The 16,198-nt window shown below is 33.2% G+C and overlaps 1 protein-coding gene across 1 annotated transcript in view; it reads left to right on the top strand.

Moving 5' to 3' along the window:
* The window catches only part of ZPBP (zona pellucida binding protein), a 141,670-nt gene that overhangs the window by 80,616 nt on the left and 44,856 nt on the right, over positions 1–16,198 (top strand).

The following is a 16,198-nucleotide window of genomic DNA, read 5'->3' as shown; positions in this document are numbered from 1 at the left end:
CAGCATTTTTCACAATAGCCAAGACGTGGAAGCAACCCAAGTGCCCTTCATGGATGAAGGGATAAAGAAGATGTGGTATATATATACAATGGAATACGACTCAGCCATAAGAAATGACAAAATCGTCCCATTTGCAGCAACATGGATCGACCTTGAGGGTATGAAGTTAAGCAAAATAAGCCAGACGGAGAAAGACAAATAATGCATGATTTCACTCATATGTGAAAGATAACAAATACATGGATAAAGAGAACAGATCAGTGGTTACCAGAGGGGAAGAGGGTTGGGGGTAGGGTGAAAGGGGTAAAGGGGCACATATGTATAATGATGGACAAAAATAGACTACTGGTGGTGACCATGATGAAGTCTATTCAGAAATTGATAAATAATAATGTACACACAAAATTACACAATGTTGTAAACCATCACGATCTCCATAAAATTACTGGGGGAAAAAAAAGAAATCTTAGAGGAAAAACTCACAATTTTTCACCATTGAGTATGATGTTAATTGTGGGCTTTCCACATATGGATTTTATTATATCAAGGTAGTTTCCTTCTGTTCCTAGTTTGTTGAAAGATTTACCTTGAACCATGAAAGAATGTTGAATTTTGACAAGTGTTTTTCTGCATCAATTGAGATGAAAATTTGTGTTTTTTCCTTCATTCTATTAATGTTATGATGTAGTATATTAATTTTCTTATATTGAATTCTTATGTAAATTTCTTATATTTCTAGCACTAAATTCCATGTATAATTAATGTGCTGTTGAATTTTATTTGCTAGTATTTTATTTAGGATTTTTGACACCGATATTTCTCAGGGATATTGATCTGTAGTTTTCTTTTCTTGTAGTCTCTTTCTGACTTTGGTATCAGGGTAATGTTAGCCTCATAGGATGAGTTTAGAAGTGTTCCCTCTTCTTCAGTTTTTTTTGGAAAAGTTTGAAGAGAATTGATGTTAATTCTTCTTGAAACGTTTGAGAGAATTCGCCATTGAAGCCATTTGGTTTTGCATTTTTCTTTGTTGGGAGGTTTTTGATTACTAATTCAATGCCTTTGCTAGGTATAGGTCTGTAAAGATTTTCTATTTCTTCATGATTTCAGTCTTGGTAGATTGTGTGTTTCTAGGAATTTGTCCATTTCATTTAGGTTATCCATTTTTTGCTTTATACTTGTTTATAGTATTCTCTTATAACTCTTTTTAATTTCTGTAATACTGGTTATAATGCCCTGTCTTTAATTTCTTATATTATCTGAGTATTCTCTCTTTTTGCTTCATTTAGCTAAATGTTTGTCTATTTTGTTCATTTTTTCAGTGACCCACTCTTGATTTCATTGATTTTCTATGTTGTTTTTCTATCCTTTATTTCATTGATCTCTACTCTTACCTCATTTACTTCCTTTCTCTTGCTAAATTTAGTTTGGTGCTTCTTTTTCTACTTCCTTAAGTTGTAAAGTTAGGTTGCTTGAGATCTTGCTTCTTTTTTAGTGTAATCATTTACAGCTATATATTTAATTCTTAACACTGTTTTCACTGCATCCTACAGTTTGGTATGTCGTTTTCATTGGTTTCGGGGTATTTTCTAATTTCTTTTGTGTTTTCTTCTTCAACCCATTGTTTATTTAGGGATATGTTTTTTAATTTCTATATATTTGTCGATTTTCCAGTTTTCCTTATGCTAGTAACTTATAGTTTCATTCTATTGTGATTGAAAAGATACTTTGTATGATTTCAATCTTTTAAAATTTATAAAGATTTATGTTATGGCCTAACATGTCATTATCCTAGTGAATGTTCTAGTGTAGTTGAGAATAATGTGTTTTCTGCTGTTCTATATATGTCCATTAGGTCCAATTGGTCTTTAGTGTTGTTCAGGTCTTGTATTTCCTTATTGATCTTTTGTATGGTTTTTCTATCCATTATCAAAAGTAGGGTATTGAAGTCTGTTGCTATTAGAGTGTTGTTATTTCCCCCTTCAGTTCTGCCCATGTTCATCCATGTATTTAGTAGTAGTGATGTTTGGTGCCTATATAATTGTTATATCTTGTTGGTGAATCAAACCTTTCATCATTATATAATGCCCTTCTGTATCTCTTAACAATTTTTGACATGTATTATTTTGTCTACTATTTGTACAGCTACCCTTGCTCTCTTTTGATTACATTTTTATGGAATATCTTTTTCCATCCTTTCACTTTCAACCTGAGTGTATCCTTAGATCTAAAGTGAATCTCTTGTAGAAAGCATATATTGGTTGCTGTTATTTATCTATTCAGCCAGTCTATCTCTTGTTTTGGAGTTTAACCCATTTACATTTGATGTAATTACAAAAGGGAAAGGACTTATAATTGCAATTTTGTTACCTGTTTTATCTGTGTCTTATAATATTCTATAGATATTTACTTTGTGGTTACCATTGGTATTACATGCAACATATTAAAGTTATCACAGTCTATTTTAACCTGATACTGTCTTAAATTACATGCAAAAATTCTGCTCCTTTACTGTTTGGCCCCCTCCCCCATTATGTTTTTTTCCTTTGTTATTTATAATTCATATTTGAAAAGATTTCTTTTCCATGAGGAAGACTGGCTCTGAGATAACATCTATTGCCAATCCTCCTCTTTTTGCTGTGGAAGATTAGCTCTGAGTTAACATCTGTGCCCATCTTTCTCTATTTTGTACATGGATGCCACCACAGCATGGCTTGATGAGCGGTGTGTGGGTCCGTGCCTGGGATCCGAACCTGCGAACCCCAGGCCACTGAAGTGGAGCACACGAACTCAACCGCCACCAGGCTGGCCCCAAAAGATTTTATTTTTTATAGCAGTTGTACCTTTTCAGCAAAGTTGAGAGGATTGTATACATATATCTTATATACTCTCTGCCTCTACACATGCACAACCTCTCCCATTATCTACATCCTATAACAGAGTGGTACATTTGTTACAATTTATGAACCTACATTATTACATCATAATCACCCAAAGTCTATAAGTTACATTTTTGTTCACTCTTTTGTTGTATATTCTGTGGGTTTAGACAAATGGATAATGACATGTATCCATAATTATGATAACATAGAGTATTTTCACTGCCCTAAAAATATTCTGTGCTATGCCTACTCAAATCTCCACTCCCACCCCAACTTCTGGCAGCCACTGATCTTTTTACTGTCTCTGTACTTTTACCTTTTTCAGAATGTCATATAGTTGGAATTGTATCAGATTGGCTCCTTTCAATTAATATTATACATTTAAGATTTTTCCATGTCTTTTCATGGCTTAATAGCTCATTGCTTTTTAGTGCTGAATAGTGTTACATTGTCTGTATATACCACAGTTTATTTATCTGTTCACCTACTGGAGGACACCTTGGTTGCTTCAACATTTTGGCAATTATATATGAAGCTGCTATAAACATCTGTATTCAGGTTTTTGTGTGGATCTAACTTTTCAACTCCTTTGGGTAACTACCGTGGACCACAGTTGCTTGACTATATGGTAAGAGTATGTTTAGTTTTGTAATAAACTGCCAAAGTGTTTTCCAAAGTGACTCTACCATCTTGCATTCCCTCCAGCAATGAATGAGTGTTCCTGTGGTTTCATATCCTCGCCAGCACTGGATGTTGTCAGTGTTCCGGATTTTGGCCATTCTGTTTGGGTGTAGTGTTATCTCCTTGTTTTAATATGCATATCTCTAATGATATATAATGTGGAGAATCTTTCAGTGTTCTTATTTGCCATCTGTACATCTTTGGTGAGGTGTCTGTTAAGGTCTTTGGTCCATTTTTTAATTGAGTTGTTTGTTTACTGATTGAGTTTTAAGGGTATTTGTATATTTTGGATAACCATCATTTGTCAGATGTGTCTTTTGCAAATATTTTTTCCAATTTTTTGGTTTCTTTTTTCATCTCTTAAAATTGTTTTTCAGAGAGCAGAAGGTTTTAATTTTAATCCATTCCACCTTATCAGTTATTTCTTTCATGGGTCACTCCTTTGGTGTAGTATCTGAAAAGCCATTGCCATTCCAAAGGTCACTAAGTTTTCTCCTATGTGTCATCTAGGAGTTTTATAATTTTGAGTATTACACTTAGTTTTGTGATCCATATGAGTTAGTTTTTCTGAAGACTGCGTCTAGATTCATTTTTTTTTTTTTTTTGGTGAGGAAGATTAGCCCTGATCTAACATCTGTTGCCAATCCTCCTCTTTTTGCTGAAGAAGATTGGCCCTGGGCTGACATCCGTGCCCATCTTCCTCTCCTTTATATGTAGGATGCCTGCCACAGCATGGCTTGATAAGCGGTGTGTAGGTCTGTGCCCAGGATCTGAACATGAGAACCCTGGGCCGCCAAAGCAGAGTGCACAAACTTAACCACTATGCCACGGGGCCAGCCCCAAATTCATTTTTTTGAACATGGATTTACACTTGTTCCAATACCATTTGTGGAAACCACAATTTTTGCTCCATCATATTGCCTATACTCGGTTGTCAAAGATCTGTAACTATATTTATGTAGATCTGTTTCTTGGCTCTCTATTCTGTTCCAGTGATCTTGTTTCTATTATTTCAGCAATATCACACTATCTTGATTACTGCCGCTTTTCTAGTAAGTATTGAAGTTTGATAGGTCTCCAACTTTGCTCTTCTACTTCAGTATTGTGTTGGCTATTCTCGGTCTTTTGCCTCTCCATATAAACTTCAGAATCCATTTGTCAATATCTACAAAATAACTTTCTGGGATTTTGGTTGAGATTGCATTGAATCTATAGATCAAGTTATGAAAAACTGACATCTTGACAATAGTGAGCCTTTCTGTCTATGGACTTGGAATATCTCTCCATTTATTTATTTTTTCTTTGATTGAATTCATCATAGTTTTGTAGTTTTCCTCATATAAATACTGTACATATTTTGCTAGATTTATAGTTAAGTTTATAATTTTCTGGAATACAATATATATAATATAAATGGTATTTTGTTTTCAATTTCAAATTCCACTTGTTCTTTTGCTTGTATATAACAAAGAAATTGAGTTTTGTATATTAACCTTGTATTCTGCTAACTTGCCATAATCACTTTTTAATTCCCAGAGGATTTTTTTGGTCGATTTTTTCAGAATTTTTTTATATACGTGATCATGTCATCTGCAAACAAAGACAGTTTAATTTCTTCCTTCCAAATCCATATTCCTCTTATTTCCTTTTTCTGTCTATTACGTTAGCTAGGTCTTCCACTATAGTGTTGAAAAGGAGTAGTGAGGGGGGACATCCTTGCCTTGTACCTAATCTTAAAGGGCAATATTTGAGTTTCTAACCATTAAGTATGATGTTAGCTGTAGTTTTTTAATAGATATTCTTCATCAAGTTGAGGAAGTTCCCCTCTATTCCTAGTTTCCTGACATTGTTTATCACCAATGGGTAATGGATTTTGTCAAATGCTTTTTTATACATCTGTTGATATGATCAGGTGATTTTTATTCTTTAGCTTGTTGATGTGGTGGATTTATTGCTTTTTGAGTGTTAACCAGCTTTGCGTACCTGGGATAAATCCCACTTGGTCTTTGTGTATAATTCTTTTTATACATTGTTGTATTTGATTTGCTAGTCAATTGCTGAGGATTTTTGCATCTATGTTCATGAGAGATATTGGTCTGTAGTTTTCTTTTCTTGTAATGTTTTTTCTTATTTTGGTAGTAGGGTAATGCTGGACTTATAAAACGAGATAAGAAGTATACCCTGTGGATCTATCCTCTTAAAACAATTGTAGAGAATTGGTATAATTTCTTTCTTACATGTTTGTTTGAAATCTTCAGTGAACTCATCTGGGCCATATGCTCTCTGTTTTTGAAGATTATTGATTATTTATTTTAATCTCTTTAATTGATATGGGCCTATTCAGGTTGTTTTTTCTTCTTGTGTGAGTTTTGGCAAATTGTGTATTTCAGGGAATTGGTTCATTTCATGTGGGTTATCAAATTTGTGGGCACAGAGTGGTTCATAGTATTCCTGTATTATCTTTTTAATGTCCATAGGATATGTAGTGATATCTCCTATTTCCTTTCTAATATCAGTAATTCGTGTCCTGTCTCTTTTCTTCCTAGTCAGCCTAGCTAGAGGTTTATTGATTTTATTGATCTTTTCGTACAACAAGTTTTGGTTTCATTGATTTTCTTGATTGATTTCCTGTTTTCAATTTCACTGATTTCTGCTCTCATTCTGATTTCTTTTCTTCTGCTTATTTTTGATTTAATTTTCTCTTCTATTTCTAGTTTCCTGAAGTGCTAACTTAGGTTATTGATTTTAGCTCTTTTTTCTTTTTTAGTATATGCATTCAATGATATAAATTTTCCTCTAAGTACTACTTTTGCTGTATCCCAAATTTTGGTAATATTTGTTTTCACTTTCACTTAGTTCAAAATATATTTTTAAATTTATCTTGAGATATGTTCTCTGACCTGTGTGTTAGAAGTGTATTGTTTAATCTCCATGCATTTTGGAATTTTCCAGTTATCTTTTTGTTATTGATTTCTAGTTTAATTCCATTGTGGTCTGAGAACAGATATTGTATGATTTCTATTCTTTTGAATGTTTTAAGGTATGTATTATGGCCAGGAATGTGGTCTATCATGTTGAATGTTCCATTTGAGCTTGGGGAGAATGTGTATTCTGCTGATGTTGGATGAAGTAGTCTGTAGAAATCAATTATATCGGTTGATCCATGGTGTTACTGAGTTCAGCTGTGTCCTTAGAGTTCCTTCTTTTTTATGGCTGTGTAAGATTCCTTTGGATGTATATACCACTTTTTTATATAGCCATTCACCTATATTTATATTTATATTTAGGTTGCTTCCATGCCTTGGCTACTGTTAGTAATGCTTCGTTGTACATGGGAATTCATATATCTCTTTCAGATCCTGACTCCTTTGGATATATACTCAATTGGAATTGCTGGATCATATGGTAGTTCTATTTTTAATTTTCTGAGGAACTTCCATACTGTTTTCCATGGTGGCTGCATTAATTTACATTTCCACCAACAGCATATAAGGATTCCCTTTTCTACACATCCTTAACAACACTTCTTATCTTGTTTTTTTGATAATAGTTATCCTAACAGATGTCAGGTGATATTGCATTGTGATTTTTGTTGTATTTCCCTGATGATTAGTGATACTGAGAACATTTTCATATACCTGTTGGCCACTTGTATGTTTTCTTTGGAGAAGAAATGCCTATTCAGTTCCTTTGCCCATTTTTTTAAATCAAATTATTTGATTTATTTTTGCTTTTGAGTTGTCTTCCTTATGTATTTTGGAAATTAACCCTTTATCTAATATATAGTTTACAAATATTCTCCCATTCCGTAGATTGTCTTTTTGTTGTGTTGTTTCCCTTTCTGTACAGAAGCTGTTTAGTTTGATGTAATCCCACTTGACTGATTTTGCTTTTGTTGCCTGTGGTTTTGTTGTCCAATCCAAGAAATAATTGCCAAAACCAAGGTCAAAAAGCTTTTTCTCTATATTTTCTTCTAGATGTTTTATGGTTTTATGCCTTACATTTAAATCTTTAATTTATTTCAAATTGATTTTTGTGTAAGATGTAAGATAAGGGTCCAATTTAATTTTTCTGTATGTGGGAAATTGATTTGCCCAGCACTATTTATTGAAGAGACTATCCTTTCCTCACTGTGTGTTCTTGGCACCCTTGTCTAAGATCAGTTGACTGTATATGTGTAGATTTATATCTGGATACTCTATTCTATTCCATTGGTCAATATGTCTGTTTTTATGTCAGTACCAAATTGTTTTAATTACTATGGCTTTGTAATGTAATTTGAAATCAGGAAGTGTGATGTCTTCAACTTTGTTGTTCTTGCTCAGAACTGCTTTGGCTATTTGGGATATTTTTTAGTTCCAGATGAATTTTAGGATTTTTTTTCTATTTATGGAAAAAGTGCCTAGGAATTTGATAGAGATTGCATTGAATGTCTAGATCCCTTTAGGTAATCCGGACATTTTAACCATATTAATTCTTCCATCTGAACATAGGATGTCTTTCCATATATTTATGTCTTTTAAAATTTCTTTTATCAATGTTTTATAGTTTTTTGTGTACAAGTCTTTCATCTTCCTGGTTAATTTTATTCTCAAGTATTTTGTTGTTTTATTCTTGGTGCTAATGTAAATGGGACTTTTTTTTTTAATTTTATTTTTCAGATAGTTTGTTGTTAGGGTATAGAAACACTACTGATTTTTGTATCTTGATTTTGATGTCTGAATTTGCTTATTCTAAAACACTTTTTGTGGAGTCATAGGGTTTTCGATGTTTAAGACCATCTCATCTGCAAACAGATGATTTTACTTCTTCCTTTCATATTTGGATGCTTTTTATTTTTTACGTTTTTTTGTCTAGTTGATCTGCCTAGGATTTCCAATACTGTATTGAATTGAAGTGATAAAAGTGGGCATCATTGCTTTGTCTGAGTCTCAGACAAAAAGCTTTCAGTTTTTGACCATTGAGTATGATGTTAGCTATGGACTTTTCATATATGGCCATTATTGTGTTTAGGTAAGTTCCTAATATACCTACTTTATTGAGACTTTTTGTCATGAATTGATGTTGAATTATGCTTTTTTCCATCTGCTGAGATAATCAAGTGATTTTTATCTTTCATTCTGTTAATGTGATGTATCACATTGATTGATTTGTATGTGTTGAAACATCCTTGCATCCCAGGGGTAAATTCCACTTTGTCATGGCATATGATCCTTTTAATATGTTGTTGAATTTGGTTTGCTAGTATTTTGTTGAGGTTTTTTGTACATATGTTAATCAGGGATATTATAATTTTATTTTCTTTTGGTGTCTTTGTCTGCCTTTGGTATCAGAGTGATTCTGGCCTCATAAAATGAGTTTGGAAGTATTTCTCTTCTGTTTTTTGGATGAATTTAAGAAGTATTAGTTTTAATTCTTCTTTAAATATTTGGTAGAATTCATCTTTGTGGTCATCTGGTCTTGAACTTTTCTTTGCTGGGAGGTTTTTTTATTACTGATTCAGTCTTTTTATTTGGTGTTGGTTCAAGCTTTCTATTTTTCTTGATTTGGTTTCTATAGTTTGTATATGTATAGGAATTTGCAATATCTTCCAGCTTATCCAATTTGATGGTGAATAATTTTTCATAATAATTCCTTTATCTTTTCTTTTTCAGTTGTACTGTCTCCTCTTTCATTTCTGATTTTATTTATTTAAGTCTTCTCTGTTTTTTTGTTAGTTTTCTAGTGATTTGTCAGTTTATCTTTTCAAAAAACAACTCTTAGTTTTGTCCTTATTCTGTTTTTTTTCTGTTTTCTATTTTATTTTTTTTCTACTCTAGTCTTTATTATGTTTTTACTTCTCCTAACTTTAGTTCCTTGAGTTGTGGAGTTAGCTTATTTGATGTTTTTCTTCTTGTCTAATGTAGCCTTTTATTGCTGTAAATTTACCTCTTAGTACTGCTTTTGCTTCATCTCATACATTTTCTTATTTTGTGTTTTCATTTACATTTGTCTCATGATACTTTTTTATTTCCGTTCTTTGACTCAATGGTTCAAGAATCTATTGTTTATATTCATATATTTGTAAATTGTCCCATTTTCCTTCTGTTATTGATTTCTAGGTTTATTTCATTGTGGTTTTAAGACATACTTGGTATGATTTTAATATTTTTATATTTGTCAAGACGTGTTTACTGACTTAGTATGTGATCTATCCTAGAGAATGTTCATATGCACTTGAGAAGAATGCATATCCTTCTGCTGTTGCAAGAAACGTTCTGTATATCTGTTAAGTCCATTTGGTCTATAGTGTTGTTAAATTCTTGCAGTTCCTTATTGTTTCTCTGCATATTCTACCCTTTATTAAATTTGGAGTATTGAAGTCTTCTACTATTATCATATTGATGTCCATTTCTCTTTTCACGTCTGTAAATATTTGCTTTATATGTTTATGCACTCTAATAGTGGGTGCATATGTATTTATAATTGTTATAACTTACTGTTGATTGTTCCTTAATCATTATATAATGACCTTATTTGTGTTTTGTGAAAGTTTTGTGTTATTTCAAGGCAATTTTTTAAGGTATATCTGTAGCCACCCTTGCTTTCTTTGGTTATCATCAGCATGGGGTGTCTTTTTCAGTCCTTCTCTTTCAGCCTTTCTGTGTCCTCAAATCTAAGGTGAATCTCTTGTAGACAGCATATAGTTGGATCTGTTTGTTTTCACTATTAAGCCACTCTATGTTTTTTGATTGAGGAGTTTAATATATTTACATTTAAAGTAATTCTTGATGGGTAAGTGCTTACCATTGTCATCTTGTTAATTGTTTTCTGTCTGTTTTGTAGTTCTTTTGTTCCTCCCATGCTCTGTTGCTGTCTTCATTTATATCGATATTCTTTGATTCCTTTCTCTTTAGATATTTTCTTTGTGGTTTTCATGAAGCTTATATATAAATCTTATAGTTATACAAGTCTATTTTAAGCTGATAACTCAATTGCGTATAGAAAACCTACATTTTTACTCCCCCCACACACTATATGTTATTAATGTCACAATTTATGTCTTTTATATTGTGCAGCCTTTAACAGATTTTTGTAGTTATATTTATTGTTAATGATTTTGTCTTCAACTTTTATACTATGTTTAACAGTGATTTATGTGTTAGCCTTACATTATTACATTATTCTGTATTTCCTGTGAGATTTATACTTTCATTTTTTTATGTTGTTATTTAGTGTCCTTTCATTTCATCTTGATGAACTCTCTTTAGCATTTCTTGTAAGATAGTTCACTCACTAGGGCATATCACTGAGATGCAAGGAATTCTTGTGGTTTTGAATTCCTTCAGTTTTTGTTTGTCTAGGAAGTTCTTGATCTCTCATTCATTTTTAAAGGACAGTTTTGAGAGGTATAGTATTCTTAGTTGTTAGTTTTTTTTTCTTTCTGCACTTTGAAAGTATCATTACATGCTTTCCTGGCCTACAGGGTTTCTGCTGAGAAATCCACTGATAATATTATGGGGGTCCCCTTTATTTGATGAATTGCTTTTCTCTAGCTGCTTTCATAATTCTGTCATTGTGAATTTTGACAATTTACTTATAATGTTTCTTGGTGCAGTCCTCTTTAGTACAACCTAGTTGAGATCTTTAAGCTTCATGAATCTGGATGTCTATTTCCCTCCCCAGATTTCGGAATTTCTTTGGCATTATTTCTTTAAATAAGCTTTCTATTCCTTTCTCTTTCTCTTGTATCTATGGAACCTTCATAATGTATATATTGAGTTAATTGATGATGTCAAATAAGCCCTGTAGGCTTTCTTCACTCTTTTTATCTTTTTGCTTCTCTGACTAGATAATTTCAAATGATCTATCTTTGAGTTCACTGATTCTTTTTTCTGCTTGATTGAGTCTACCTTCGAAACTCTCTATTGAATTTTTCAGTTCAACCATTGTATTCTTCATGCTAGAACTTGTTTAGTTATGGTTTCTATCTTTGTTGACCTTCTCATTTTCTTTGTGTCTTGTGTTACTGGTTTTATTTATTTGTCTCTCTTTGTTTTCTTATAGCTTACTGAGCTTCTTGAAGTTAATTTTGAATTCTTTTTTAGGCAATTTGTAGATCTTCATATCTTTGTAGTCAGTTATTGGAGTTTATTTTGTTCCTATATGGTGTTATGTTTTCTTGATTCTTTCCTGATCCTGGTAGCCTTGTCTTGGTGTCTGCACATTTAAAAAAGTATCCACCTCTTCCAGTCTTTGTGGTCTGGCTACAGGAGGGAATGACCTTTACCAGACTGGAGATTCTAGTCTCAAACCTTTTGTATGGATAAACCTGCTGAACTCTCCTCATTTCCTCCTGGGGGAATGTCTTAGAATTATATTCCTTCTCTCAATCCTACAGAGGCATGTCAGGAGCCAAGGACCACGTCAGGTGCTAAGAGCAACCCACTTATTTTCCCTAGGACAGTGCCCTGAAATGCGAGGGCTTTGAGTGTAGGCTCCACTTTTCTCCCTCTCTCCCTAGGAGGGAGCCGGCTAAGGAGCCATCTCAGGGTTGTATGCCTTCTCCACATTTTGCAGAGTTAAACTGGTTGCTGAATTCCACATTGGCTGCTTATATCTGTGTGCCATCTGTGGGGGTGCATGGAGCCCTGGCTGCAGGGGCACACACACTGGTTGACTTGAGTCCCCACCCTTTTTATTTGTTCTTAGCTTTCCTTAGATGATCAAGACCTGCTGATTTTCTGAGAGTTTTGGGTACAGGAAGAGAGAAGCAGGCCTCCAGAAGCAGACCTCTCAGGCAGTGACCCAAAAGGCTAGGGAAACCAGACCTTCACTTTACACACTATTTCCTGCAGGAGAAGTTGTGGGCTGGAGGGATTTCTCTAGGTTCTGAGTTTTGCTGGCCTGGAGAAGGGGTGATGTGGTCAAAGTGAAACTGTTCTTGCTACTATTTTCAGTGTGTCTGATCTTGGATTTTTTGTTCCGTGAAAATTCTGGAATAGTTCTACTGTACTCAAGTGTTCTTACAAGATATTTTCATCGATGCATGGTTGTCAAATCAGTGTTTCTCTATAGGTTGAAGCTGGGGACCTCCTATTTTGCCATCTGGCTGACATCATTCTTTTTAGGCCTAGTTAACAATCTAGTTTACAAGCCTTTAAATCTAGTTAACAATCTCTGCCTTTTAATTGGAATATTTAGAGCAGTTACATTTAATTTAATTATCAATGTGTTTGGATTTAAATTCACCATCTTTCCATTTTTTTCTATTTGTCCCATCTATTCTTTGTATTTTTTTTCCATTTATTCTGCTTTTGATTGATTTTGTCTTTTTAAAAATGATTCTGTTTTGTAGCTCAGCCTTGTTCATTGCTTTGTTATTTTTAAATCATACTACTGCTTTATATGGATTGGTTTTTATCATTCCATTATGTATCATCTACCCTGGTTTTCTGTTCTTCAGGTTTTGCTACTTCCTTATCATTTTTGGATCGATTTAACATTTTTTAACTGATTTTTTCCTGCTATGTGGATCTTATACATTTATTTTTTACTCTTTTTGTGAGTTTCCTTCAAATTTTAACATATTCTTGATAGCAGAACCAAAAGTTATTTAGTTAATTGTTCCTCCCAGAAAAGCATAAAGGCCTTAAAGACCTTTAACTTTTATGATGTGCTTTTATGTTTTTAGTTTTGTTTTCCAGTATTTTAGTTCTTTTTAAAATTTTTTTCTACTTATTATTAAGATTGTTTCAGAATATCAGTGTCTGTTTAGATCTACCTACACTTTTATTAATTTCTTTGCTTAGGTTTTCTCTTCTTGCATCTCAGTCTTCCTTCTCAAGTCATTTTTCTTCTTCCAGAATTTATCATTCCTCCAAAATCTGAGGATTCATTGCTCTTATCAGTTCTGGAAATTTTTCTCCCAGAATTCCTCTGAAAATTTATCTTTTTCCCCATTTGCTTCTCTGGAACTCCTATTGAGTATGTTTTAGATTATCTCATTGATTTCTTCATCTCTCTTATCCTATATTAATTTTTTTTTATTTTTTCTTTTCTGCTTTCTGAGTAATTTCTTCCGATATTTATTGTGTTTCATTATTCTGGTTCCAGCTGGGCCTAATCTGATGTTGATTCTGTTTGAATTTTTAATTTCACTGCACTTCTCACTCCCTTCATTATTTGTAGTGTAAATAGGTTTATTTTTCAAATATACTTTCTCTTTTTTATGGTATAAATTTTCTTTCTCATGTTTTAGTACCACTTTTATGTTTTCATGTGTTTTAAGGATATAGTATATCACGTTTCTATTTTAGGTAACTGAAATTCCATTATCTGAGTTTCTTGATGGTCTAGTTTGGTAGTCTCTTGTCTCTTCTGTTGTTTCTCATTTCGTGCTACACTTCATAATTCTGGCTGATGAAGTCATGTTTATCAGGCCTTTATCAGTAGAATAGCCCCTTTGGCCTATGTTGTGGGTGTATTTCTGTAGAGTTTTTATGCTTGCTTTTACTTAATGCTCCAAGGTTATTCTCAAGCAAAGCCAAATTTTATGTTAATTTCTCTCTTAAGATATCTTGTACCACACAGAAAATACAATAAAGATTCAAAGCCACTTGAAAACAAACTATTGTGTAGGAATTCACGCAGGAGTTTTTGCTTTCCCTCATTCCTCCACTTCATCCCCACCCCCCACCCCCTCTCCCTACCCCAACTCTGATACAGAAGCTTTCTTGTTTTTTCCCTTTTGTAATCAAAATATTTTTCCTGGGCCGCTGTTTCGCTTATAGTTTGCCTTTTCTTCCCCCCCCGCCAAGTTTAAGAGTTTTTTTCTTATCTCTTTAGGCTGGTGGTAAATTATAACACTCTGGAATACTCAGATTGGCATGAAATGAATTGGGGACTCAGCTACTATTAGGTTTATAGTTTTCTCCTCGTTTTTAGTGCACACTTCTCTCTCTCTCTCTCCCTGTCTTCCTTTCTTCTTTTCTCTTTTTCTCTCATTGTTGAAATGTTATGCCATAAGATCTTTGTTCTGTTATGTTTCATTAGGTGATTTTTAGCAGCAGAATTTTTCAGGATATCTGGTACACCATATGGTTGGAAATGGAAATCTTTTCCTGTATTTTTAAATGTCATTTCTATCCTCCCACTGTCTATCTTCTCTGCTTGTTTTATTTTTTCAATTAGAAATATACTACTTAAAAATTGTCATAGTTTAAATCAGTAATAATTTCAAAACATAAATTTTAATTTGTCTTTAAGCTTCCTTTTCAAGAGCCTAGTTTTGTAGTGCAAGTTTCAGTTCTTATGGAAGAACTGTCACTTCAGTGACATTGCTGAGTAAAGAGTGAATTCTTTTGTATTTTGCTTCAGGATTGAAGTGGTCTCCACATTACAAAGTTAATTTTTTCACTTCTAAAGTTCTGGGATCCATTATGCTTCTTAGGAATGGATTCCAACTTTCATAGAATTCAAACCATTATATAACCCTTTGCTTTCTTCCTCTTCCCTTTGTTTCTGCTTTGAAACTGAGCTCTATCTTGTAGTTCTCTACCTAATTTACTGGTATGAGTGTACATTATCCATGTTACATTCCTACCATGAGAGGGACAACTTCGTGTTTTTGTTTAATCATTTTCTACAGTTCTCCACTGGGACATTCTCCCAAAGATCTGAACATCATAATTCTCATTTGCTCCCTAAGCACCAAGATCACCAGTCTTGTCTACGCAAATTCACAATTCTTTCTGTTTGGTCCAACACACCTTTAAGCCTCTATCTCTTATTTTTGTTTCTTAATTCCAGCCCTATTTGATGACAATAGTCATTTTCCACAGAAATTCGCAAATATAGGTGTTAACCAAAGGTTTCTAAAGGATTCTATCATATAAATTAATATCTGTAATACCTAGTAGATATTAATTCTCTTCTAGTGGATATTGGAGCTCCAATCAGACTCTGATCTTGTATAATGTATGATATTTGTTGCCTGTCCAGAACTCCCATACTTTTAAGTAGTTGTTGCCTTTGAGGCTTACTAGACTAATGTAGAGCACATATTAAAGCCTTTCCAATCACCTTTATTCACTGCCTAACTTGGCACGGTTAGTGGAGAAGACTGTTGTATTTAAAACAAGCTGTTCAATTTCTCCATGCAAAATTCATGTATTTTCTGCACTGCTCACTGTTTAAATAGTAATGGTTTCTTGTTACAATCCTATAATCAATGACCAATCGTTGTAAAATGTATTCCTTCCATATATGCTTAATCATTCTATAAAGTTTTGGGGGGGAGATGAAAGGAAGAGTAGTGTCGGCTAGGTGGTCTGATGTTTATTCCGTCATATTAATTCTTTGTATCTTAAACCAGATGATTAACTTATGTAGAGTTTCTATAGTTATGATTTGTTCTTATATCATCCAAATTGGTCCAAAATGTTTTATTTTAAAATCTCTAATCCTTACCCAATTCAGAGAATTCCTCAATTTCACTTTTGGTACAAATAATTAACTGCATGTCAAACATCAACACGCTCACAAAAAAAAAATTCAGTTAGTGATTCAAAGTTTCTTACCTTCTTTTCATTTTTAACAAATAAGAAATCTATCCTCATCGTTTTTTTTAGAGAAAATAGGAAATAAGAATCTGATTT

The sequence above is a fragment of the Diceros bicornis genome, chromosome 41 (genome assembly GCF_020826845.1).
Source record: "Diceros bicornis minor isolate mBicDic1 chromosome 41, mDicBic1.mat.cur, whole genome shotgun sequence".
NCBI lineage: Eukaryota > Metazoa > Chordata > Mammalia > Perissodactyla > Rhinocerotidae > Diceros > Diceros bicornis.
The sequence above is the reverse complement of the archived record's forward strand: the minus strand, read 5'-3'. Positions and strand labels throughout refer to the sequence as shown.